The following is a 24,551-nucleotide window of genomic DNA, read 5'->3' as shown; positions in this document are numbered from 1 at the left end:
ATATACATTTTCCATAAAATTTTTAAAGTCTCCTAGTATACTACATACTGTAGAATTACATGTTTTAAAGAATGCATGTAGTACTTATAAATATTTGAATAGTGCATATGGGTATTTATGACTATATACAAGAAACTACTCACAGTAATAACTTCAAAATAAAAATAAGAGTGGGAAAACTTCCTTTTTATTTTACAGCCTATTGGATTTTCACCACAAAAAACTTATAATGGTTATTTTTTCATTTTATTTGAAAGGCAGAGCAAGAAAAAGAAATCTTCCATCCACTGGCTCATTCCTCAAATGCCCACAATAGCCTGGGCTAGGCCAGGCTGCAGCCAGGAGTCGGGAACTCTGTCCAGATCTCCCACACTGGTGGCAGGAACTCAAGTACTTGTGCCATTATCTGCTTTCTCCCAGGTGCATTAGCAGGAAGCTGGATAGGAAGCAGAGGTGAGACTCAGTCCCAGGCACTCCAGACTAGATGCGGCCATCTCAAAGGGTGGCTTAACCCACTGTGCCACAGTGACCACCTCCCACAGAAATATTTTTTCAAAGTTACAACTAAATGCTAAAAATGTATAAGCAATACTACCAAGTGAAAAAAGCAAATCAGAAAGAGTAATATGTATAGCATCATCCCAATGTGCTTTTTTAAAAACAATCTCATTAAAATGCTAATTGTCTACATGTAATTACAGACAAAATAGTTTGGAAAAATACACAACAAATTTCTCTCAGAAAGGAACCAGACTGAGAAAAGAAGAATTCTTCTCATGCCACTTTAAAAATAGTACACACACACTCATGGATCATTTTGTAGATTTTTCAGTTTTTAATGAGATGGAGTTAAAAGAAAGGAGGAAAAAAAAACCAAGATGAGAACTGGGCCTGCAAGGATTGGAAGGGGTACAGAAGGTGGTGGAATACAGTATGAATGCCAGGAGGAGCCACAGGGAGACAAACCCCATAATGAGGCTGATACATCTGGATTAGCCCATAAGCAACTGGAAGTGGCATTTAGAAATAAACAGATGAGTTGAAGATGCTTAAGACAAACAAAGAAAGCAAATGTGGCTGGGTCTTCACTGCCATGTTTAGCAAGGTCACCTGCCCATGACTGTAAAACAAGAAACACCTAACACAGTGTAAACTGCTGACCAAAGATGTGATGAATGTCCCCAAGCTGGCAATTACTGAGGAACTACAATGTGTCCTGAAAGGCAGGGCCAGCTCTCCCACAGACATTTCCTGTGAGGCAGGAGAAGGGCCCGGGGGAGGCAGACCCCCCCCCCGCCCCCCCCCCCCCCAGTCTTTGGTTGATTTCAGGCTGCTGCACAGAAACAGGATCACAGCTGTCATCCTAGGTGGGGATTTAAAGCCAGGTGATAAATGCTAGGGTGACAGAGGAAGAACATTTTCTTTATATTTTCTATTAAAAACATAATTTTTATTTATTTTTTTATTTGAAGGGCAGAGAGACAGAGATCTTCCAAGCACTGGGTCACTCTCCAAAATCCTTTAATAGGCAGCACTAAGCCAGGCTGAAGCCAGGTGTCTGGGACTCAATCTGGGTCCCCAGAATGGGTCATAGGGACCCAAGTACCTGAGCCATTTTCTGCTGCCTCCCTGGGTGCACATTAGCAGGAACCTGGATTGGAAGCAGGGTAGCTGGGACTCGATCCAGGCACTCTGTGGGTGTCTCAAGCAGTGACTAAAACCACTGTGTCAAACGCCCAACCCAAGGAAGAACTTTCCAATGTCTACAAAGGAGGATAAGGTAAAGGAAGGAGTCCCAAGTTCTGTTGTGTTTAGACCAGAGTTACCTGTTACGTGTTAGAAAAGTCAAAGGCACAAGGTACCCCGACGACCACCTGCCATTCAAGAGGTGCTGGTAGGAAATACAGGCATGTGAGAGATTTTCAGAAGCTGGTGATTTGGGCTCCACAGTCCAACTCTGGTCACTCACATTATCAAGTTACCAATCTTATTTTATAATAAAATCCTCCTGTGGCTACTCACTGCAATTTTAAGATTATGTGAAGGCCACGCAACAATTACAAAGGCCTCCACAATTTGGCCCCTGCTTGCCTCTCCACCTCGGCAGGTCACACTCTGTATGAGACACTACACTTCAACCACATCAGTCATGCTGGCTTCTGCCTGGGGCGTCTGCACTAACCTCTGACGGGTATGTTCAGGCACCCCGCTGCACACGGCTGATGCATCCTCATCGAGAGCATTTCACAGAGGCCATCCACGACTGCCTCACCTGCACAAGTTATCTTTCTCAGCCTAGTCACTCTCTACCCCTTTGCCTTGTGTGATACTTTCCATGCAGTCGTCACTATTGGAAATTATCCGATTTCATTATTCTACAAGGGCAGGGGCCTTGCATATATTGCTCATTGCTTTGTCCCCACACGCAATAGCACATGGGACACAGATACTTATTGAATGAATATTGGACTCTCACATAAAGTCTCATTGAAACAAAGAAAATTATTTCAAAAACATTTTTTTTTTTTTTGACAGGCAGAGTGGACAGTGAGAGAGAGACAGAGAGAAAGGTCTTCCTTTTACCGTTGGTTCACCCTCCAATGGCTGCCATGGCTGGCACGCTGTGGCCGGCGCACGGCACCAATCTGAAGCCAGGAGCCAGGTGTTTCTCCTGGTCTCCCATGGGGTGCAGGGCCCAAGCACCTGGGCCATCCTCTACTGCACTCCCTGGCCACAGCAGAGAGCTGGCCTGGAAGAGGGGCAACCGGGACAGAATCCGGCGCCCCGACCGGGACTAGAACCCGGTGTGCCAGCGCTGCAGGCGGAGGATTAGCCTAGTGAGCCGCGGCACCGGCCTCAAAAACAATTTTTTAAACTACAGGACAGGATTCTAGTCAAGGGAGCCTTATGTCTTGCCAACAAGATTGAGTTTTTGAAGAACAGTGGTTCATGAATTGTATATGCACTTGAAAAATAGAGGCCAGCATTGTTGTGCAGTTCGTTAAGCCACCACTGGCAATGCTGGAATCCCACACTGGAGTGCTAGTTCGAGTCCCAGCTACTCTGCTGCTGATCCAGCCGCCTGCTTATGTGCCTGGGAAGGCAGAAGATGGCCAAAGTACATGGGCCCCTACCATACACATTGGAGACCAAGAGGGAGTTCCTGGAGCCTAGCTTTGGCCTAGCCCTGGTTGTTGTGGCCATTTAAGGAGTGAATCATGGGTGGAAAGTGTGTCTGTCTCTACTTCTCCTCCTGGCACCCTGCCATTCAAATAAGCAAACAGATCTTTAAAAAATAAATAAATACACACATACACACACAGAAGAGAGCGGAAGAATGTCGACATTTAACAATGCTTAATTCTGGAGAATCAGGAAATGGGTCCATGAATTGTGTTTTTGTTCTTAAGTTTAAAACTAAAAATCAACTCATTTTATGGCATCTTCAAAGCTATAAAACCTAATTATAAACTCTCATCAATTTATTGATTTTTTACCTAATGCTATGATGTAAACTCAAATAAAGGTCCTCATAACTAGTTATTATTTGAAAACAGAATCAAGTCCTCTGCTCACCTGGAGGGGAAGTGACCTTTAAAGTTGGCATCTGGAAGTCTCTGGGATGGGAAGGGAGGTCATGGATCCCTGTGTAATGCTCTAAAACTAGCTCTGAGATAAAGACTGCCCTGAGACACTGATGCCCCATTCTGCCAGAGCCTGGTTGTAGGGCATGAGGTTATACAAAAGATATGCATCATCTGAAATTCCTTTGGTAAACAAGTATTAATAATTATTATATACCAGGTACAATGGTGGCCTCCTGAGAATACCAAAATGATGGGTCACTAGGAACTTATAATCTAGCGTGAGTCAGCAGTACACCAAATCTTTTTTATTTTTTAAGATTTATTTATTTACTTATTTGAGAGGCAGAGTTACAGACAGAGAGAGGGAGAGATGAGAGAAAGGTCTTCCATTCGCTGGTTCATTCCCTAAATGGCCACAAAGGCCAGAGCTGGGCTGATCCGAAGCCAGGAGCTTCTTCTGTGTCTTCCACATGGGTGCAGTAGCCCAAGCACTTGGGTCATCTTCTACAGCTTTCCTAGGCCATCAGCAGGGAGCTGGATCAGAAGTGGAGCAGCTGAGATTTGAACCAGTGCCCATATGGGATGCTGGTGCTGCAGGCAGAGGCTTAGCCTAGTGCACTATAGTGCTGACCCCACCAAATTGCTTTGATCAAGATAATATAACATATCTTAACAGTAAATCAAGCAAAAAGTACCCAGAGGAGAATCTGGAATGGCCCCTGATAGATGAGTAGAGTTCTTCTAGAATGTGGGAATCACAGCAGGTGGGCAGTGGGGCATAGAGCGTATGGGGCAGGAGTGGTATGGTAGATGGCACTCAGCACCATCATCTTCAGTGGTCCAAGCCTGGGCTCCCACCTCCCTGCTAAGAATCTGCCAGTGGCTCCCAAACACCATCCTAAACAGCTTTCAGTGCCCCAAACTAGATTTCAGCTCAACTTTTCCAGGTTTTCTATTTCCTTAAAAATATCCTATGCTTTACTCCACAGCCAATAAGCATCTCACTCTCTTCTTGTCTTCCATTCAAGTGATGTACTCAATCCTTCTGCCCTTATCATGGTCTGTCAACATCCTCACACCCTGCTTGCACCAAATCTGAGAAGACTCCACAATGTGCTGCTGTGGTGGAAGCTGGAATTTGGTTCAACATTTCTGAAGGGCAATTTATCAAAGTCTTAAAATAGCCACATATTTTGACCTAGTATTTCAACTTCTACGAATATATCCTACAGAAATATTCAGAGATGCATGCTATTAAAGATATTTTCAGAAACATTTTCAAAACATTAAAACAGCAAATAAATGAACACAGAAAATAAGTACTAGTAATGGAGGACTATTCAATAAAGGCAAACAAATTACAGTAGACCACCTAGCAGCTCTTTCTAGAATATTCAACAGCATGCAAATGTTTATGACATGAAGAACAGGTATACGATATTCCACTTTGTAAGAAAAAAATTCTTATATGAGCAGGAAAAAAGGACAAGAGAAATGCACCAAAATGTAAACAAGGGGCCAACACTTTGGCAGAGCAAGTAAATCTACTGCCTCCAGTGCCATTGTCCCATATGGCTGGTGGTTCGAGTCCCGGCTGTTCCACCTCTGATCCAGCTCTTGGCTATGGCCTGGGAAAGCAGGAGGAGATGGCCCAAGTGCTTCAGCCCCTGCACCTGCTTGGGAAACCCAAAAGAAGCTCTAGGCTCCTGGTTTTGGATCAGCCGAGCTCTGGCCATTGTGGCCATTTGGGAAATGTGTCTCTCTCTCTCTCTCTCTCTCTCTCTCTCTCTCCGCCTCTGCAACTCTGCCTTTCAAATAAATAAATAAATCTCTAAAAAAATGTAAACGAGTTAGCTCTGTGACACACATCTCTACTCCCTAAGCTGTCTCAAGGAAGATATACTACTGTCACAATAATAAAATGAAATGAGACTTTAAAAACAGATAGGATTATTTGCTTATATTACTGAGAGAAATGAGTATGGGCAAACGTTCCTATCAAAAATATCCAGGTTGGAGCAGGCGTTTAGCCTACCAGTGAAGACGCCCATGTCACTTATCAGAGGCCAGCTCATCAAGGGTCTCCTGGTCCACACTCACCCTTTAGGTCATTTCCAGCCACTTGTTCCATGAAGTCTTGCTAATCTACAAACTTGATGTGGTCTTTGCCCTCTTAGCATCTTTTTGATCCCTATGATGCACAGCCAATGGTTACAAGAATCTGTGGCCTCACAAACTCTGAGGGGTTTTTCTTCTGTCATTGAAGAGTCAACCCCAGTAGGCAAAAGCGCCCATGGAGCATATTGCTTAGTGCCTCACTCACGGGAGGCCAACCTACATATTTTAAAGATGAATAAAGAAAGCAGTGGCCTTACTTTTGTACTTTGCTAGTTCTTTCACTTATATAACCCAAGTTATATTACATTTTGGTTGTTTTGAGGAGGAGCAGAGAGGTAATGCCATGACCTAAAACCAAAAACAATTCAAAATATTTTTCAAGTTTCAAAAAGAAAATGCTAACAGTTCTATAAGCAAAAGAATATGAAAATACTGGCTAGTTTCTAAGATGGATAACAAGATACAGGGCCCGGCCGGTGCTGTGGCTCACAAGGCTAATCTTCCGCCTGTGGCTCCGGCACACCGGGTTCTAGTCCCGGTCGGGGCGCTTGATTCTGTCCCGGTTGCTCCTCTTCCAGGCCAGCTCTCTGCTGTGGCCAGGGAGTGCAGTGGAGGATGGCCCAGGTCCTTGGGCCCTGCACCTGCACAGGAGACCAGGAGGAAGCACCTGGCTCCCGGCTTCGGATCGGCGCAGAGCGCCAGCTGCAACATGCTGGCCGTAGTGGCCACTTGGGGGGTGAACCAACGGAAAAAGGAAGACCTTTCTCTCTCTCTCTCTCTCTCTCTCTCACTGTCTTACTCTGCCTGCCAAAAAAAAAAAAGGAAAGAAAGAAAAGAAAGATACAGGGCCTATTACATTTCAGAACCTAATTAAAATCAGTTTTAATAGGATCAAAATATTATTTTGTGTTTAAAAAACTTAGGAAAACCCAAAGGCCCAGTCGTCATGATGGCTGTTCCACAAAGCCCTTGCAAACAGAATGTTGCTGAACAAACTCATCCTTCAACAATGGACGATGGTCTGTCTGAAGTTTCTAAGACGCAACTGCTTTTACACATCTTTGGAAGTGCACTGCTCGAAGCTTAATCTCCCACAGACAGATCAGAACAGGACAGGACGTAAAAACCGTCCTCCCTCCTGACCCCTCAGGGGCAGCAGGCACCTCTGGATGGCTATTCTGGCGCTTCTCTGACTACGGTCGCAACGACTGCCTTGCGTACAATTTAATAAGCACATTCACGCCCACCATTTCATTCCAACACCCACAATTCTCAGGAGACTGGGGAGGGAAGGCTGAGGGACACTTGATTTGCTGGTGAAGATACACATGCTGGCACGAAGAAGCCTACTACTGGTGAGAGTGGGGCAGGAGCTCGGCAGAGGCCAGGAACCGGCTTGCGCCGATGAGCTGGAATCCGGTCCCACCCTCTCCTCCTGCCTGAAGGCTCAGCTTCCACTTGCCTCTCATCTGAAGGATGACAAGTCTCTTAACTCTTCTCCCTGACCCTCGATTCTCAAGGCCAGGGGCTGACGAACCTTTTCAGTGAATATTTTAGGCTTCGTAGGTCTCTAGGCTTCTATCACAGCTCTAAAGCTCTGTCATTTTTATCATGAAAGCAGCCACAGATGTCTGGACACACAGGTGTGCCCATTTTCCAATAAAACTGTACTATGGACACTGAAATGTGAACCTCATGTAGCTTTCTCACGCCTCTGAATACTATTCTTTTGATTTGTTTTCTAACATTTAAATTCATAACCATAGACTAAAAAAGATGATGTGCCCGCATGCCTCCCAAATGGCCCTAGGATTACAAGTCACCAACAACCGCCGAAGTCCATCATATTCTTCTACTTAATTTTGTAAGTCAAGTGTTTTTTGAGACCAATTGTGTGCCAAATAAGAAGATACACTCTAGGGAGTTTATGTGCTTTGGGAAGACAAGAAAAAACCAAGTACACTAAAACCAAGCTATTGGTTTTGGCCAGTGTTACAGAGAATGCGACGAAGTGAGTGAAAGACAATGGTGGAATAGTGTGGCTACTTTAGACACTGTGATCACAAAAGGCCTCCTCTGAGAGGAGCCACTGAACTGAGACCTGGTGAATAAAATTGACCCGACCTGCAAAGCAGTGGGAAGACTTCCAGGAAGAAAGAGGAATGTGTGCAGGAGGGGAACATTTGGGTCCTGGAGGGAAAACCAGTGTGTCTGAAGCCTATTAAGTAATTAGAGTGCTAGGAATGAGGCCGCTGGAGAGGGCAGAGCCCAGAGCCTGGGGTGTGTACTGGGGTCAGGCATTTGCCCTGACCTTTATCACGTTATCTTTCAGCACTCATCTCCCAACACACTGAACGCTGAGTACCCCCACATCTTACTCACACGCAGGTACATGTGGTCATGAGGCCTTGACAGTGGTCATACCTACAAGTGTGTGCCTACTGACAGTGTGTGACAGTAGGCACACCTCTGAGCCCAGAGTAGCTTCAAGAGTTTCTCTTTCAAGCCCCTACTCAGTGGAAGGCGGCCCAAGTGCTTGGGCCCTGCAGCTGTGTGGGAGACTTGGCAGAAGCTCCGGGCTTCAGATCAGCCTGGCGCCAGCCATTGCACCCGTCTGGGGAGTGAACCACCAGATGGAGGGCCTTTCTGTCTCTCCCTCTGTCTGTAGCTCTACCTCTCAAATAAATAAAATCCTAAAAAAAAAAAAAAAAGAAAGAAAGAAAGAAAGAAAGAAAGAACCTTGCTCAAATGGCTGTTTTTATGGACCTTAGATTTCTCAGGGATGGTCACTGTTAGGAAACTAGTGCAGTTGTAGCCAGGTGGCCACATGGCCCAGCTACCTGAGCCAGGCTCCACCCCCATCCTAATGGGATTCACTGCTCCTGCTTCCCTGCCCGCCCTCAGGCAAAGTTTTAAAAGGGCCTGTTCCTGAACACGTGTTCTCTTGGCCCTTCTCTCCTGCTCTCTCTCGGTTCCTCTCTCTAGCCTCCTCTTCTGGGCTCTTGGCCCTTCTCTCCTGCTCTCTCTCGGTTCCTCTCTCTAGCCTCCTCTTCTGGGCTCTTGGCCCTTCTTTCCTGCTCTCTCTCAGTCCTTCTCTCCTGCGCTCTCCTGCGCTCTCTTGGCCTCTCTCCTCTCTCTTCTCCCTCCTCTGTCTCTCTCTCACAGTCTCCTTCTCTCTTTTTCCTTTGCCGCCCCTTCACTCCGGTCTGTAGTGTGTTCCCCAATAAGCCCTTTCCCTTACTCCGGTGTCCGGTGTGCTTTGCGACAGCTAACATTAAGATATAACAGTCACATATTTCTTTTAGCATCCCTCATACCATATACCAGGGCAGTTGAGAACGTTCATGAAAAATGTGTATTATCAAAAAAAACCCACAATAAACTTACTAAATTACCTTTTAATTCTATTTTCTATAAACTTTTCTGAAGATAATTAATTTTTTTTGGTGGGGGGGGGGGGGAGGGTACATGTTTCCAGACTAGTCTGATCCTCTAAAGGCAGGACTGAGTTTTCTTCAATTCTTGGCGCACAGTACGTTCTTAATAAACAGTGACTGAGAGCAAGAGGCACAAATGCCTAAGTGAGCAAGATGCCCTGCCTCTGAAGTTCAGAGATGTGTGACCGGGTGTTTTTCTCAGTTGTCTGTGGTTCTGCACAATCCTGCCAATGGCTGAAGCCACCAGATGACCAAGTACTCCTTAGCTGCTTCTCAAGCGTGATGTTGACAATGGCCGCACACATGGATTTCATCGTCAGCTACCTCCAGCATGCCCTACGCGAGGCGTTTCTGGCTGACCCAGCTGATGCTTGCTTTCTCAACTCATTCCCAAGTAAGCTCCACTGGAAACAGACTCCATGGTAAAATCTTTTAAACCTTCCCCAATTCCTTACATTCAGTGACCGTGCTGCCCAAGAAAGCACTCACCCAGTCTCAGAGTCTGTGAGAGGCAGGTGCAGAGTTAGGTGCTAGGGACACACACGAGGAAATTCGAGCTGCCATTCGGGGAGACCCCAGACCAGTGGGATAATTGGGATTCCAAAGACTAGGTCCTATTCCTGCCAGATAAGCACCAAGTACAACCAAGAGACTGTTTCTACATCTTGGCCCCCTTTTAATCAAACCAGCCTGAGGGAAGGACTAATTCCACCAAGGCAGCTGGGCCCTCAACGGCACACATCTTCTAATCTCAGCTTCTGGCACTGTGACAGAAGAAGTCACTTCTGGGATATCCAAAACGCGATCCATCTATATTGTGCATGACTATCGCTAGGTGGGGCACAAGGAAGCAATTAAAACGCTTCTTCTGATTGCTAAGCAAAATGCACCTGCTCCAGAAAGAACAGGAAACTCAATCCATCTGTGGCCTGGTCCAAACTCAGTCATTTGTACTGCTCCCTGTCAATGCAGTCAGGACTCTCAATGTGGCAACATCTAAAACAAAAAGCCAGATTTTAGAGAATGTAGACGATTGTGACGATGACGACACAAACCTTAGAGAACAATGTAAGAGTCCACAAGAAAACCCCGCCGCTTTTCCTCTGATAGTGACAAATCACAACCCACGTGACAGGTAAAGTTTGCTTTCCATAAAGCAAGACATAAACTGTGTCTAACACATGGGGAAACTGGAAGGTTGTGATGACAGGACAGATTTGCACTGATACATACATACTCCCTTTTAATTGGTTCACCAGGGACTTTTACCATGCACTTATTAAGACTGCTGCCATACTGAGAGATCTAGCTGCCGGCTAAACCACGGTTTTCTTCCACCCAGAGAGGTCACATAGAAAAGAGCAGCCTCGATGTGCTGGATGGAGGAAGGCTTGGTGGGAAAGAGCAAGAGACAGTGCGTTCGTTCCTGCTAGCCACTAACAAGGGTGAAAGCTGAGAGCTTTTGCGTGTACTCTCAATGTACGGTGAGGACTATATTTGCCATGCCCATTTCGACTGTTCTAACAGACATACAGTATTTCGACTGTTCTAACAGACATACAGTATTTCCCAGTTCTTCAGTTATAATCTCAACACCAAAGCAGTCACTGTTTCTGTAATGTAAATGGTCTCTGGAATTTCTGAAACAGAATCCATTTCACAAAAAACAAGAGGACCAAAAACAAAACAAGACAAAAATGTCATAAGACAACTGTATGAGAATTGGGAGACCCAGTGTTTTAGTTGCCACACCACCTATTGTTTTCAGAACTGCAGTTTTCCTTCACATTTTGCAATTTTCCAAAAGGCCCTGACATGCAATTTGGGTTGCAACAAGAAGACAAACGCTCACCCAAAGTCTCTTGTATCAGGAAAAATGTGGAAGGAAAAATTGCTTTGCTCCCTCCCTTGGTTGTCTTTCTCTCCTCTCAAATTCCTCCTGTCTGGTTTCATTTCCCAAGTACACCAGAGGCCAAATACTATTTGGAGCTTGAAAAAAAAAGTCATGGGATGGAGTCTAAAGGTTGCAGAACTGTCTGAAAGAGAGTCGTGTTTCCCTGTAAGTTTCAACATCCTCTGCCTTAGGAAACAGAGCGCTTCTCTGTAAGTGCGTCCGGAGCAGAGACAGCCTGTCCCACACTCTTGGTCCCAAGGATGCTCTAATACTTGTAGGGCACTACTTGGAGTGGCTCCCAGAAAGTCACCCAGCAGTGAGTCTTCTCAACCCAGGAACTCTTCTGCTGTAAGAGGAAACAATGAGAGCACCCCCTTTGACAGGGAAGCCAAAGCTCACACATTCCAAAAAAAAAAAAAAAAGCTGCAATGCCCTGAAAACACTCTCCCCTCCTGCGTCTCCTCTGATCAGGGTAGGCAGAGCTGTGCAAATGGAAGCCAGAACTGGTCTCCTTCCTTCCCCACTTCCACCCTAGATAAAGGAGGAAAGAACCCACTGCAGTGTGTGCACTGCCTCAGGCCAGACAGGCCTCAACCAGCACATAATTAAGTCTTTCTCCAAGCCCACACCACAGACTCCTGCCAGAAAGCACTACCCCTCAGCCCTCGCGTACAAAGCAAACAAGGGCACCTCAAGGTCTTCACCCTAAAAAGCTGGCAGCAACCGCTCCATGTCAGGACTCAAGTCTTTAACCATGAGTATAGGTGCAAATCCCTGAAGTCAGTGCAACACAGTTCTCGAGTTAGGAAGTTTGTTCATGTGCTAGGAAGTGCTTGTTCACGTGACAGAAACCGGTGTCTGGAAATCAGGACATCTTGGCTTGATCATCTGGGAGAACAGCCAAACCAAAAATGTCATTGGAGCTCCCCACCAAAGAAATCACAGCATTGCCAGACAGCTCTGCCCGCAGCCAGCTGATCTGTTGCTGGGAGTATAGTCTGGAAGTTAAGTCAATAAACAGACTTAAGCTGAAGCCAAAAGAAACCCACATCATCTTCCTCTTTGGGTCCCTATCTGCACTGCCTGGAAGGCTGCACAACAACTAATTTGAATGTGGGGGTCACACAAACCTAAGCTACAGCTGGACAGCCAGTCTTGTCACATCAAACTGCTGCTCTCTGTCCAGGCGGCTAATCTGTGTTCTTGAACAAACAGGCAAAAGAAGGCAATTTTCCTGAATCACAGAGCACCTCTTCCAGAAAGGATCTGAGTGAGCCCGTCACCGGAAAAGAACGCTGCCATGCTGTGCGACACGGCTGTCACCTGAGCCTCCACACGCCCTGGTCCTCTGCTGACCAGACAGGAACAAGCCCGGACGTCAGTCTTTACAAACAGGTGGACGTGACTGCCTCTTAAAAGGCCCCCCGCAGTGACTACACACAGGGCACTGAGGGTTTCCGATCTGCCCAAACAAGCAGCCAGCCCTTGGCGGTGGTCCCCACAGAAAATGCAAATGATATTCAAAGGCACTGGCTGACAAAGAAACACATTAGGCTTTTTAAAAAACTTCCTCACAACTGAAATAATTCAGGCAAATCCTGAGGGTGAAGAAATTGGCCGGATACACACTTAGTTTTAAAAGTGCTCTTTCCCACATCTTCAAGCAAAGTTTGCTGAGGATTACAGGATGAAACGGGGGAATCTGGGGCTGAAGACTCAGTAGCATCAAGCCCCTCCCCCGAAGAACCCCAAAGACACAGCTCCTGAAGAAGCAAGTGCTGCTGCAGGCCTCCCAAACCACTCCTCCCTGCATTTTATCATCAAGGCATTGCACTACCCTTAGGTGTAAGCTGTATTCCTACTCAGGCTTCTGTGGAGAATAACGGCTAGTGGCATAGAGCTCACTGGGCTGAAAATAAAGAATTGGATCAGAGGGTCTTTTACGTTCATGTTTACCGAACGCAAATTTTAAAACTCACTAGTTACCTTCCTCTTTTGTTCTTCTGACTATTTTTATGCCAAGTTACTTTAACTGCAACAGCAGAAAATGAAACACCATGTAGGACAAAGTTCCTTGGTTAAAATCAGCCTCACTCTGGTAACAGTTAAAAATTCCCCATCTTTCTCAGGCAGAGTGCTGCGCTTTCCAGAAAGGGGGAAACTGAGGAACAGGCACTTGTGGGATCGCCACCCAGGTTCAACTACCAGCTCAGCCTTCTTCTGTGGAGTGACCTGAGCTAGAGCGACTCTAGAATTTTCTGACACTTTCATCAATGGTAAAAATGGAAAAAACAACAACAAAAAACAAAACGTATGCATATTTTTGCCTCCCCTCTTTTGTAAGAAAATAAATTGGACAGTTAATGCTTAAAACAGGGCAAGACCAAAACGTCAATAGAGAACTGTCAAGGTGGGGAGAAGCCAGGAGGCAGTATAGCAGGAAACCCAAGCCTGAGGAAGCAAGTCCACAAAGCTTTGGTGAGGGTCTCCATGGAGCCCAGGTGAAAGCCCTGTAGCTCTTGCCCACTGACTGAAGAAACACGACCCTCAGCCCGGTGGAAGACTCTCCTCGCCCGGGAGACAGTGCTCCCAGGCAGAGTTGCACAGCTGAAGGAGCAGATGAGCACATGTCTGATGGCCAGTAAGGAAGGGGACACTATAAAGGAAAGGGAGCCCCACAGCAAAGAGCCAGAGGCAGGATTTAGGTTCGTTAACTACTGATTGCTGGAAATGCCTTCTTAACCAGCCCCCTGACATTCCCAGGTGTGTCAGCAGAACAGCTTCGGGAATGAGGCTGGTTTCATCTCCACAGGGCAGCTGTCATCACGAAACCAAGCTCTCTGCAGGTCAGCCATCTTATCTACAAACTGTAGGGCATTTCTCTGCGGGCTTCTGAGGCAGCAGGGAAAACAGCATTAAAAAAAATGTAAAGAATTCAATAGGCTCAATATGGCGACCCAACACTTATGCACAAAACCACCAGGTAGAATCTTACTTTTAGGCAATACAAGGACATTTGCAAAGCCAAACTGCTTCCCCTTTATGCTTTCCTCAGCTACTGGCCTCATCTACTTATTTTCCTAGTTTCTAAGCCTGAAAGTAAGTTCTCGAGCCAAAAAAGTGGTTGTGAATTGGTCACTATGATAGAAAACCTATCGCAAACCCTGGAGACACAGCACCCAGGGCCACCGTTGTCTCAGATCAGTCTAACCTTGCATGACCTCAGTCACCACCTGCCATTTCAAGTGTAAACAATGTTTACAGAATGCTAAATGTGTGGCCATTCCCAGGCTTGAAATGATAGCACGGAGAGTTGTTTATTAGAATCCAGGGCTCCCCCACAATGGACGTTTCAGGAGACTTTAGAAAACTGCCAAGTGGGACTAAATGGGAATGATAATAGAGAAAACCTTTGAAAATTGTACTGAATTCACTCCTATAAAAATACAAATTTTAACTATGTTTGAATGCATCTTCAGCCTGCATCCACTAATAAGCTCATCATTTATGAGCACCCTCAATCTTCTGTGCTAGGCTATATTTGTGGTACCCTTATGATTTCTGATTCATCAAAGGAGTATAACTGAAACAGAGCTAATTAAAAGGAAAAAATAGAATTTCCCATGTTCTCTGCTAACTAGCCTTGGGACTACTTGAAGAACTTCTGACAAAATAGCTTTAGTGAACCGGAGATTCTCCACAAACAGCCTCTCAGGATGCAGAATTTAAAACACTGTTTAGAAGTGTATTATCTCTGTGGAGGCAACCTTGGGAGCCGCCTTCTCTGTTTAATCAAGAATGCTTCTAGCATTTCAATGAAGTTTGTAGATTTACTGACTGATAAAGAAAAAAATAGTAGGCCACTTCGCTGGATCTACAAATTAATGTAATACCGACGACGTGAAGCTGTCCGCATTTATGGCATGGGTTTCAAGTATTCGGCAAAAGCAAGCTGTAATTTTAAATGAGGAAGGTCAATAAAACAACTAATGAGTATTCAGGTGTGTACTTCAAAGTGTTAATGAGGTAACTGGGAAAGCACTCGAGTTTCAGTGGTATATTGACACCTGCATCATGTACTTACGAAAGCTTACTCTCCATTGGAACTTTTCCCATAAGCTCCAGAGACAAACTTAGACACACGTGGAAATAGTAGCCACAGTTTTTGAGCATCTTCTGAGTGCCAAGCACGTGACTAAACGGTTTAGATATGTTATAGTTAATACTTCAAACAATTTTGGGATGATCCCTATGTACTCTATGTATTCATATCCAGAGATATGAATAGAAAACCTATCGCAAACCCTGGAGACATAGCACCTAGGGCCACTGTTGTCTCAGATCATTCTAACCTTGCGTGACCTCAGGGTGGTATATCCAATAAGCATATGCATATTGCTAGAAAGTTTTGTTTCAATTTTTACACAATGGTGCACATCTGTACTGTTACACAGCTTGATTTCTTATTGTCAGTTTTTTCCTTTTGAATACGTTAGCTCTTTCCATGTCAGTACTCATGCACTCTGATGCATGCTTTGTCACCTTGAACATAGCATTCTCTAGTACTAGTGCTCAAACTTGAGTACATATTGGAATCACCTGTGGAACATGGACAACCACCCAGGCCTGGGCCTTTATAACACAGGTTCTGATCTCACTGGTGTGAGGGCCAGCCTTGGCACTGGCATACTTGAGGACATGCGGATGATTCTGTTACAAATCATAAATCCTATTTTCTTTCTATGAAAAGGCTGTAGTAAAAATTCTTATCAATACATCCCCGTATCTGTATGTCTGAAGATTATATTCCTATGTATAGAGTCTAGGAATTTTTGGATGTGAATCAAGGGCTAGCCCATTAACACAGCAATAAATACTCAAGATTGTTCCCCACTGAGGCAATATAATTGACTTTCCCATTCTCAGGGTATTTGACTGCCCAGTGAGCACCTGAGGTTTTCCTCCTTCTCGTCTCCCTGGCTAGAGACAGTTTTTCAGAATGAAGAGTTTTATCCTGAGATTTTATAAAACTGAAGTAGAGAGCTCAACAATAGTCATTTGAAATAGGACTCATTACTGCTAGTCATGCTTCCCATATTTATACAACTGAAACCTGATTGCCTCAAATATCAATTGAACACAGTTGGAAAGAAATCAATGATTTTGATAACTGTGAAATGATCAGCACTATACAGGAATCAGTCCCAATGAATATAAAATTACCATTATTTTGGAAATAAATGCCATTGGAAAAAATTGATTTTTCAGAAGTTAATACTAGAGCTTAGCTACACTTGGTTTATAGGACATCCATCATTGAAACTGAACACATGCCACAGCAACAGTCCGTGTGACACGCCTGCCAGGCCTTGGGGAAATGCCTAGAACACCAAGGATTTGTACTGATACCTACTGCGCCAACAGGCTCCGCTGACTAAGTTCCAAGAACCTGCAGAACCAGAAGCTTGAGGAAATACAAATCTGAGGAGTGTGCTCTTGGAAAAAAAAAATAGGGGTTTTGTTTTGTTTTTAATACACACTGCAAAATTGCCTCCCCTAAACAAAAAAATAATGCACAGAACTCACATGTGGGAAAGGGGAGAGGATATCATGAGAGCTGGTGGGCAGGCACCAAGGACACAAGGGCACATGTGTGAAGAGGAGAATTGGTAAATACATGTCATCACTTTTCACTAAGGCTACCAACCGAGAGAGAAACTATTGGCAGCTACAAAGTGATTTCTCACGGGGGATTCCTCTCCATGTGCTAAATGTCTTTGGGAAGTCATTCACATAAACAGATACTTCTAAAACTGCAGGAGCAGTGTGGGTGTTGTGGCATGGGTTGTGACACTGCCATCCCAGATAGTTCGGAGTATTGGTTGGCGTCCCAGCTGCTCTGCTTCTGTTCCACTGTCCTGCTAATATGCCTAGGAGGGCAGCAGACAGTGGCTCAAATACTTGGGCCTTACCACCTTGAGACCTGGAGGAAGGTCCAAGCTCCTGACTTCAGCTTGGCTGAGCCCCAGCTGTTGAAGCCATTTGGGAAATGAACAAGTAGATGAAGACCCCTCTACTTCTGTCTCTGTCACTTTGTCTTATAAATATATTAATCTAAAACAAATAAATCTTCAGAAGCCAAACAATTAGAAAGATCTTTACTGGATTTTAATTCCTATAAGTAGATCACAACACTCTTGATTTAATGCTAGGTCCAAAACAAACCAAACACACACACACACACACACACATACAAAATGAAAACCCAAACCAAGTCATTTCACAGTCATCAAAAGCAATGTGAGGGAAGGTGATTCTGCCCAGTGTGTCCTCTCTACCCAACTCTGTACTTTTCTAAATAATCAGGTGTGCACACAAATTGCTTTATTGGGCAATTGAAGAAGACCAGACAGGAAACAGACTGCCTCTCTTGCAAAACTTGTTGTAAATGAGACAACATGAAAGCTGATTTAAATGGTGCCTCCTCATTAACCAAGCCCTGCACTCTTGGACAAGGTGAATATTTGGACTTCAGAAACCAAGGAGTAACATTAAGTGGCTAAAAGTCATGGGAGCTTTTAGTTTCCAATGGTTAAATGACTCAGGGTACTCCATTTAATGAAATACTCTACAGCCATTACAATTAATGATATGCACACCCTGAACATAGATGCTTTATTTGTTAACTATGCCTTAACTTTAAAAATGAGACCCCATTTATCTGATATGTTAAGAGGTCCAACTTAAAGGTCCAAGTTGCATAATACACAAGGTATATCATAAGTATAAAATTGATATCCTTGTTTAAACACACCAAGAGATTACTTTTTTTTTTTTTTTTTTTTTTTTGACAGGCAGAGTGGACAGTGAGAGAGAGAGGCAGAGAGAAAGGTCTTCCTTTGCTGTTGGTTTACCCTCCAATGGCCGCTACGGCTGGCGCACCACGCTGATCCGAAGGCAGGAGCCAGGTGCTTCTTCTGGTCTCCCATGGGGTGCAGGGCCCAAGTACTTGGGCCATCCTCCACTGCACTCCCTGGCCACAGCAGAGAGCTGGCCTGGAAGAGGGGCAACCGGGACAGAATCCGGCGCCCCGACCTGGACTAGAACCCGGTGTGCCGGCACCACAAGGCAGAGGATTAGCCTAGTGAGCCGCGGTGCCAGCCAACATCTTATAAATAATAGCTACCCAAACTCTAAGAGTGGCTTCTTCTAGAGAATGAAACAGAAGTAGGAGGAGAGAGGGAACTCTGGCCTATCTTAGTCCTTTCTAATTTGGAAAAAAATTATGTGGACTTGGCTTCCTTTTTTTTCCCTCCTTACTTATCCAATATGTCTCTGGAAATCTAGAATTGTTTAGCTATATTTGTTTGTAAACTAGTCTTTTTAGTTTAAAAACAATTTTCAACAAAGCAGGTGAAAAACTTGTACACTTGTAGAAAACCACAAAACATTTCTAGAAGAAATGAAGGAAGGCACAGTAACATCACATGTTCAAGCACTGGAAGACTTGATATTGTCAAGATGTCAATACTACAGGGTCAGTGCTGTGAGGCAGAAGTTAAACCCCGGCCTGCATCCTATATGGAGAGCAGTTTGAGTCCCAGCTGCTCCACTTCTGATCCAGCTCCCTGCTAATGCGCCTGGGAAAGCAGCAGAGGATGCCCAAGTGCTTGGACGCCTACAATCATGAGGGAGATCCAGAATGAAGCTCCTGGCTTCAGCCTGGCCCAGCCCCAGCTGCTGTGACCATTTGGGGAGTGACCCAGTGGATGGAAGACCTTCCTCTCCGTCACTACCTCTCTCTGTAATTCGCCTTTCAAATAAATAGAATGAATCTTTTTTTAAAAAATGATGTCAATACTACAGCTACAGATTCAAAGCAATTCCTATTAAAATCCCAATGACTTTTTCCAGAAACCGAAAATCCCACCTTAAATATCACATGGAATCTCAAAGGACTGGTTTAAAAAAAAAAAAAAATTGAAGATCTTCAAATTCCTATTTTTAAAACACTGTACAAAGCTGCAGTAATCAAAACAGGATGATACTGGCATGACAGACGTAGAAACCAAAGGAATACAATGGAGAGCCCTGAAACAAGCTCTCACATGGGTGATCAAATGATCTTTGACAAGCAAGACCACTTCGTGGGTAAAGAACAGTTTCTTCAACAAAATGGCACTAAGGAAACTGGATATCCGCATGCAAAAGAATGAATTCAGACTCAAGTCCCAATACTGTAAAACTCTTATAAGAAAACAGAGGGGAAATATCAAGACACTGAATTTCACAAAGATGTTTTGGATGTGACATTAAAAGTATAAGCAATCAACAAAAGCAAAAAAACTGACACAATGGGACTATGCCAAACTTGAAATGTTGTGTGTAATCACCAGAGTAAAAAGGCAATCAATGGGAATATTTGAAAACTACAAACATCTGATACGGAAATTAATATCTAGAACTCCTACAACAACAAAAAATAACCCAACTTAAAAATGGGCAAAATCTTTATAGACATTTCTCTAAAGTTGACATATGCATAGCCTATATGTATAGAAAGATGTTCAACATCATTAACTATTAAAGCATTGCAAATCAAACCAAAATAATGTATCACCTCCACACCATTAAGATTGCTACTATTAAAAAAATCCAAAAATCTTAGCAAGGACATGGAGATATTGAAACTCTTGTGGAGTTGGTAGGAAAGAGTATCGTGATTCCTATAGAAAAGAGTATGGCGATTCAAAAAATAAATAGAAGTACTATATGATCCAGCAATCCTACTTCTGGGAATATAACTAAAACAATTAAAAGCAAGGTCTCAAACAGACATTTGCACACCCTTGTGTATAGCAGCATTATTCACAACAGCCAAGAAGATAAAAACAATCCAAAAGTCATGAACTGGTGAATGGGCAAACTGTGCTTTATACATATAATGGAATACATCTATGTGTATGTATGTTTGTATGTATGTGTGTGTACATGTATATATGTAAGTATACATATAATGGAAGAAAATCCTGTCATGTGCTCCAACATGGGTAAGCCTCATAGATGCTGTGCTGAATAAAATCAGTCAGTCACAAAAGACAAGTACTGCCTAATTCCATTCATATCAGGCATCTAAAGCACTCAAATCCATAGAAACAGAAAGTAGTATGGATTACCCCGGCTGGGTAGATGGGGAAATGGGAAGTTTTTAATGGGTTCAGAGTTTCAGCTTTACAAGATGAAAATGCTCTGGAGGTCTTGTCTACAACAACATACTGAAGTCTACTGAATTGTACGTATAAAAATGGTTTTATGGTAAATCTTAAAAATATTGTCATTTATCGACTCTCATCAACATGCCAGTTTCTTTCAATATGTTCTACATCTATGCATTACCTCAAGGAGATAAGCAGGGGCCGGCGCTGTAGCACAGTGGGTTAAGCCTACAGCCTGCAGCACCAGCATCCATGTGGGAGACCTGGATAAAGTTCCTGGCTCCCTCAGACTGCCCAGCCCCAGCCATTACAGCCATTGGAGGAGCGAATCAGTGGATGAAAGATCTTTCCTTTCTAACTCTGCCTTAAGAAAAAGAAGAGTGAGAAAGAGAAGAGGAAAGGACAAAAACAAAGAAAAAAGAACGAATAGAGAAAGAAAAAGAGAAAAAGACAAAGAGAAAAAAGCCAGAGATAAGCAGTCCTCGCATACCTCATTTTGTTTTACCAGGAGTCCACTGTCAATGAACACACATACTCTGACCGTGGTTTACAGAAAGCCTTCGTTTCTGTGTTTTTCTGTTTCATGTCACCCAGCCCTACAAATGTTAGTCCTCAAAATGAAAAAATAATCTAACCATAAAATACTAATATGAGCAGTAAGTTCTTGTTTTAAACTTGTGATCAATTTAAAATGTCACTAAAGACAATTCTTCATATCAGTATCACCCTAATTCATCAATATCACCATAAGATGTAAAAATGGTCAGTTTCACTTAAGTTTTTTAATTTAGAATCCTTTGAAATGCACTGTGTTCTTTGCTACAGAAGTGAATATTACCAATCGTATCTGTAGAACACCCCCTTTCTAGGTGGTAGCCCCAGGAACATATACAAGATTAGATGCATCTAATTAAGGAATTTTTTGTTAGGTATTCATTAGGAAGTTTGACCCAACAGGAATGAATTCACTTGTGAAATCTCAAATTCCTGATTCCTAAAGGCAGATTCTAAAGCTACTGAAATGGCAGAGGTTCTGACTCAACCTAAACTAAGCAAGCAAACACAGTAATGGAAAGTACAAACTACAAAAGGGCACCAAATGGAATCGCAACGGGTGACCATAAAAGATAAAGACTAACATTGGTAGGTATTCTCTGAAAGAACACAAAGGCCAAAATAAGTGCTTTAATATTTAAAGAGACCTCAAAATAACAAAGAAAATTAGGCTTTGCATTTCAAAGAAGTAGTCAATCTACTTGAAGACATGAAAGAGAACAACAAAAAAAGCTTAACTTATTCATTCATGATTTCATGGTCCCTACATACATCTCCCCAGATGCACACCCTTCCCTAACCCGGTACCCCCAACATCATAAGTTACCTTACAGCTCCCAGTTTCCATTCCATAAAAATAAACAGCCAGGACAGGTCTCTCACTTATTAATCAGCAATAGAGCTATGACAAGTGTTCTTGCTAACCTGGCAGGCCTTTCTGGTTACTCCTCTTATAAATACTGTCCCACCTCACTAGGCTGTGTCACATAAAACCTTTGTGGAAAAACATTCTGGTCAACAACTATACTTGCTCATGCTGGAAAAGCAACAAGGTCAGAGGTGCTGACAGATGCCAGCTCAAAACACATACACACACACACACACACACACACAGTCAAATGGGGTTTTCCTTAGAGGTTCAACTCACAGGCAGCCAACAGCCAGCCCCTGCTACACACATTCACACCAACCTCAAATTTGCAATTCTGTATATGTGTGATGATGTGACATTGATTAATTTATTCAAGGTCCTGAGGGGCACTCACTCCCCTCCTCAGTCTTGGATATGAGGATGAACAAAACTGACATGGACGTGGCCTCGCAGGGCTTACAGTTAGTGCACAGGCACTGGGACTCCAGGCTTCGAGAGAGGTGGCATGTGCTTGAGTGTGTATGGGTAGAAGATGTGGGCAGTTTTTTTCCTCATATTTGACAAACAACAGCGAATATTCTGCTGGCTTCAAATAGCAATTCAGTTCACCAGTAACTCCCATGTTCCCCTGGATATGGAACACTGAGAAAGGGAAGCAAAACCAGGAGAGGATGGTGGCTGTTTATTAGAAACAGAGGCATCTCTGGCAGGCTAATTCTAGAACTTCAAAATGGAAACTAGGTTTCCATTTCTGACCTTGAAGGATTAACTGCTGTGATAAATGCCAAAATATATGAACAACTGTATGCAACCACTGGACAAAGGTAGCGTGGACAGTGATGGCTGGAAGGACACACCCAGTGAGGCAAGCCCAACTCACTGCATGTGGGTATATGGGAAGAAGAACCTAAATTAACTTCCAGGGTCTTGCTGAGCCTGGATCAGAGACAAAAGTTTAGGGAAGCTGAGTCAGCTTCAGCTCTGGAAATCTGCAAAGGGAACCCTTCACATTTTCAGCTGGAGACTGACCTGCATGTGGACCTGGGGTTCCCACAAGACTGGGAAACAGCTGTGTTCCCACCAGCTTCGGTGGAAAGACTCCCTAACACATAAATCATCAGGAAGGGACCCAAAGGGCCTAGACATGGGCTGCTCTGGAGTAAGTATCCTCAACATGATCTCAGTGACCACACATAACTTAGTTGTGTGCTGCAATAAAGTCCAGTGTTCTTTAAAGGGAGTTCTTCCAGCAGACAGTATCCAGATCTAGGTACAGCACTGAAGAATGCTTGGGACGGCCAATCTGGGGGAAAATACACGCCAGGTACAGCCTCAGATTTCCCTGGCCGGCCACCGACCTTAGGACGTGTTTCTGCAGGAATTTACTGATGACACCAACTGGTTCTCAGTATCAGGTCAAAATAGCTCCCAACTCGAGTACCAACTACCCACAACTTCAGCCAGTCTCCAAAGCCCCTCAGCTGCTACTTCCTCAGAACGGTGGTCCCCGGAATTATCATCACATTATGCAATGCAGAAGTGCTTTGGAAGCTTCGAGGACGCACTCTGAACGCAAGCATTTGTATACCTTCTACATGTGTTTCTTGGTCCTATATGTCTGGACCCCAGTTTCCTCATCTAAAATGAAAGTAACAATAGCACTAAGCCCCCGGGGTTGTTGCCTGGACTAAGTAATATACATAGTGTACAGATAACCACGTCTGGCTTTATTAGGCTCTTCCATAGGTGTTTACTGAAGTTCTCATAACTACTGCGGCTACTGCTAACGCCACTCTCGCATGCACAGGACGAGAAAGGCCAATTTGGCTGTTGCCCTTGGACACTTTACACTTGAGATGTGTGATAAGGAACACAAAGCTTCGGGGATAAAATGCTAGTTTCTTAAGACAGTGTGAGCTAGCTGGAAGAAAAACAAAAAAATACTGATCCAAGGAGAAACCAAGGCTCTAATCCCAATCTGGCTCCCGAAGTAGCTCTGCCATCCTAGTTATTCAGACAGTTTGAGCCTCAGTTCATTCTTTAAAAAAAAAAAAAAAAAAAAAAGATTTTCTTTATTTATTTGAGAGGTAGAGTTACAGACCATGAGAGGGAGAGACAGAGAGAAAGGTCTTCTATCCGCTGGTTCACTCTCCAAATGGCCACAACGGCCAGCTGGAGCTCTGCCAATCCAAAACTAGGAGCCAGGTGCTTCTTCCCAGTCTCCCATAAGGGTGCAGGTGCCCAAGCACCTGGGCCATCTTTTACTGCTTTCCCAGGCCACAGTAGAGAGCTGGACTGGAAGAGGAGCAACCGGGACAGAATCCGGCACCCCGACCGGGACTAGAACCCAGGGTGCCGGCGCCGCAAGGCGGAGGATTAGCCTAGAGAGCCGCAGCGCTGGTCCCTCAGTTCATTCTTAAAGAAGTAGGATGAGAATCTTCATCATCCCTTTCAGTTCTCACTGCTGATGAAGTGAAACTGAGGATCTATTTTAGAAGCGCCTTGTTCTTGCCTTTATTTGAGCAATTTAACCCCCACAACATCACGTCTCCTTACCGGAGATCACCGGGGGAAAGGAGGGGCAGCAGGACAGTTAACAATTTAAGGAAAAAGAAATAATCTCTAGATCTAGAATTCATATAAAGTCTGTACATAACTGCCAAATCTAGAAACAAAGCACCTGATCCCTTTTTCTAAAAATGAGGCATGCAGTAGCCTAGTTATTGCTATCTTTGCTATGTGCAAAGGGAACCCCTCAAATAGGCTGGGGACTGATCTGCATGCAGACCTAGGGCTCACGGAGAGACCCTAGACTCATTTTGATCTCTGAGAAACAAATATAATTAGAAGAAGCAGAGAAGCTCTTCCTTATGT

At 44.1% G+C, this 24,551-nt stretch overlaps 1 protein-coding gene across 8 annotated transcripts in view; it reads right to left on the bottom strand.

The window, feature by feature from the left end:
• The window catches only part of DAAM1 (dishevelled associated activator of morphogenesis 1), a 191,083-nt gene that overhangs the window by 110,132 nt on the left and 56,400 nt on the right, over positions 1 to 24,551 (bottom strand). For 2 of the 8 annotated variants that reach the window (XM_070068659.1, XM_070068661.1), the window contains exon 1: positions 21,633 to 21,765. The exons of the other annotated variants lie outside the window; for them this stretch is intronic. The gene's annotated coding sequence lies outside the window, so the exon portion shown is untranslated. Of the gene's footprint in view, positions 1 to 21,632; positions 21,766 to 24,551 lie in introns of those variants that run through there. 8 annotated transcript variants of the gene reach the window in all.

Source organism: Oryctolagus cuniculus, chromosome 2 (genome assembly GCF_964237555.1).
Source record: "Oryctolagus cuniculus chromosome 2, mOryCun1.1, whole genome shotgun sequence".
Taxonomy (NCBI): domain Eukaryota; kingdom Metazoa; phylum Chordata; class Mammalia; order Lagomorpha; family Leporidae; genus Oryctolagus; species Oryctolagus cuniculus.
The sequence above is the reverse complement of the archived record's forward strand: the minus strand, read 5'-3'. Positions and strand labels throughout refer to the sequence as shown.